Here is a 3,342-nt window from a genome sequence, read left to right on the forward strand (position 1 = left end):
CAAATATCTCAGATTTTATTATGCCAATATCTCGATACCCATATCTTTGACTTTCCAATATTTGATACCCATATCTTGACTTTCCAATATTTGATACCCATATCTTTGACTTTCTATTATTTGATACCCATATCTTTGATTTTCCATAAATATGGATAATTCCCAATAATCTCCACCTTGAAGATTTGATTCGAGTAATCTTATCTTCACACAATTCTCTCTGCCTTTGTCAACAACACTTGATAGTGCCTTCTTCAACTGTTAAACATGCAGAATATTGATCAAGTTCAAACAATGTTCGAACTTGATTGTTGTTACCACCTTGGTCATCATATCTGCGGGATTATCTGCAGTCTTAATCTTCTGAAGGTGAATTTTCCCCTCATCAATAATTTCCCACACAAAGTGGAAACGTACATCGATATGCTTTGTACGTGCATGATAGACTTGATTCTTTGCTAAATGAATAGCACTTTGACTATCACAATACACATTAATATGCTCCTGGACCAATCCCAAGGTTTTAACCATACCTTGTAACCAAATAGCTTCCTTTACAGCCTCTGTTACAGCCATGTATTCAGCTTCTGTAGTTGACAACGCAACTGTAGACTACAGTGTAGACTTCCAACTTATTGGTCCTCCAGCAAGAGTAAACACATAACCGGTGGTTGATCTTCGCTTGTCCAAATCACCGGCATAGTCAGAATCAACGTACCTAATAACACCTTTACCAAGTGTATTATCCTGCTTGAACAGTAATCCAACATCCACGGTCTTCTGAATATACCGTAGAATCCATTTCACAGCTTGCCAATGTCCTTTTCCAGGATTATGCATATACCTGCTCACTATACTAACTGCCTGTGAAATGTCGGGTCTTGTACACACCATTGCATACATCAAGCTACCTACTGCATTAGAATACGGAACTTGCAACATGTATTCTCGTTCCGTATTCGTCGAAGGAGATAGTTGTGCAGAAAGCTTGAAATGAGAAGCCAACGGGGTACTTACAGGTTTTGTCTGCTCGTTCATGCCAAACTGCTGTAGTACCTTTTTCAAATATTGCTTCTGAGACAAGCTAAGTCTATCATGAGCTCTATCTCTCCATATTTCCATGCCGAGAATCTTTTTAGCTTCTCCTAGATCTTTCATCTCAAACTCGAGATTGAGTTGAGTCTTCAATCTTTCAATCTCAACTTTGCTCTTAGATGCTATTAGCATATCATCAACATATAAGAGCAAGTATATGAAAGTTCCTTCTTGTAGCTTCTAAAAATACACGCAATGATCAAATTTACTTCTTGTGTACCTTTGCCCTTTCATGAACTGATCAAATCGCTTGTACCACTGCCTCGGAGATTGCTTCAATCCATAAAGCGACTTTGTCAGTTTGCAAACCCAATTTTCTTTTCCAGCAACCTTGAATCCATCTGGCTGAGTCATATAGATTTCCTCTTCCAAATCACCGTGTAAAAACGCGGTCTTCACATCAAGCTGAACTAGTTCAAGATCATATTGCGCAACCAAGGCTAGCAAGATCCGAATAGACGAATGCTTCACAACTGGAGAAAACACTTCATTGTAGTCTATTCCTTCTTTCTGAGCGTAACCCTTTGCTACTAATCTAGCCTTGTATCGAATTTCATTTTTATCAGGAAATCCTTCCTTCTTTGCATATACCCATTTGCATCCAATTGCCTTCTTTCCCTTGGGTAGTGTCACCAACTCCCAGGTCTTATTTTTATGAAGAGACTGCATTTCTTCATTCATTGCTTGCTTCCACTTTACACCATCAGGGTTACTTATTACTTCTGTGTAAGTAGAAGGAACATCATCATCTGTAATTGGAAGTGCATAGGCCACTATATCATCAAAGCGAGCAGGCTTACGAATCTCTCTTCTTGGCCTTCTATATGCAATTGAATCTTGTTGCTGTAGAGATTCTTGGGTAGGAACCTCTTCATCATTTGTCCCTTCAATATTAGCTGGATCATCGTTAACCTTTTCAAGCTCCACCTGCTGCAAAGTACTACTGGTTTTGTCATCCTTTTGTGAATCCTTGTACTTCAACATGGTTGATTCATCAAAAGTCACATCTCTACTGAAAACAATCTTCCTTGTATCAGGACACCAGAGACGATATCCTTTTACTCCATCAGTTATACCCAAGAATAATGCTTTCTTTGCTCTTGGGTCTAACTTAGATTCTTTTACATGATAATATGCAGTGGAACCAAATACATGCAAAAAATCATAATCAGTAGCAGATTTACCAGTCCACATCTCCATAGGAGTTTTTCCATTTATTGCAGCTGATGGCAAACGGTTAATTAGATGGCACGCATATGTAACTGCCTCAGCCCAAAATTCTTTGCCCAATCCAGCATTGGACAACATACATCAAACTTTCTCCAGTATAGTTCGATTCATTCGTTCTGCCACCCCATTTTGCTGTGGTGTATCCCGAACAGTGAAGTGTCGCACAATGCCCTCATCTTGGCATACTTGTAGAAATGGATCATTTTTGTACTCAGTACCATTATCTGATCGAAGTCGTTTGACCTTTCGACCAGTCTGAGTCTCCACCATCTTCTTCTATTTCAGAAATGCATCCAAAACTTCACTTTTTCTTTTCATTAGATACACCCATACTTTTCTTAAATAATCATCAACAAAAGTAACAAAATAGTGCATACCTCCCAAAGAAGCTACTTTGGTAGGTCCCCACACATCACTGTGAACATAGTCCAGAATTCCTTTCGTATTGTGAATTGCTGGACCAAATTTTACCCTCTTCTGTTTGCCTAGAACACAATGTTCACAGAATTCCATTTTGCAAGAATTTGCACCTGTCAATAAGCCTTGCTTCACCAATGTCTACAAAGCTTTTTCACCAGCATGGCCCAATCGCATATGCCATAACCTGGTAGCCTCTGAATCTGCATCTTTCGTAAAAGCTGTTGATGTTGATCCAATAACTGTACTTCCATTTAAATAGTACAGATTATTCCTTCTTGTGCCTTTCATCACCGTCAATACCCCAGCTACTACCTTTAGTAATCCATCTCTCAAAGTGATTGTGAGCCCTTTAGATTCTAGGACCCCTAATGAGATAAGATTTTTCTTCAAGCTAGGTATGTAGCGAACATCTATCAAGACTTGAATTGAGCCGTCGTGATTCTTCAATTGGATTGTACCTACTCCCATTGTCTTACAAGCGCTATCATTGCCCATAAAAACAACTCCACCTTCTAGTTCTTTAAGACTAGAAAACCAGTTCTTATTAGGACACATATGGTAAGTACATCCCGAATCCAAAATCCACTCATCTGTATG

The sequence above is a fragment of the Gossypium hirsutum genome, chromosome A10 (genome assembly GCF_007990345.1).
Source record: "Gossypium hirsutum isolate 1008001.06 chromosome A10, Gossypium_hirsutum_v2.1, whole genome shotgun sequence".
NCBI classification, from domain to species: domain Eukaryota; kingdom Viridiplantae; phylum Streptophyta; class Magnoliopsida; order Malvales; family Malvaceae; genus Gossypium; species Gossypium hirsutum.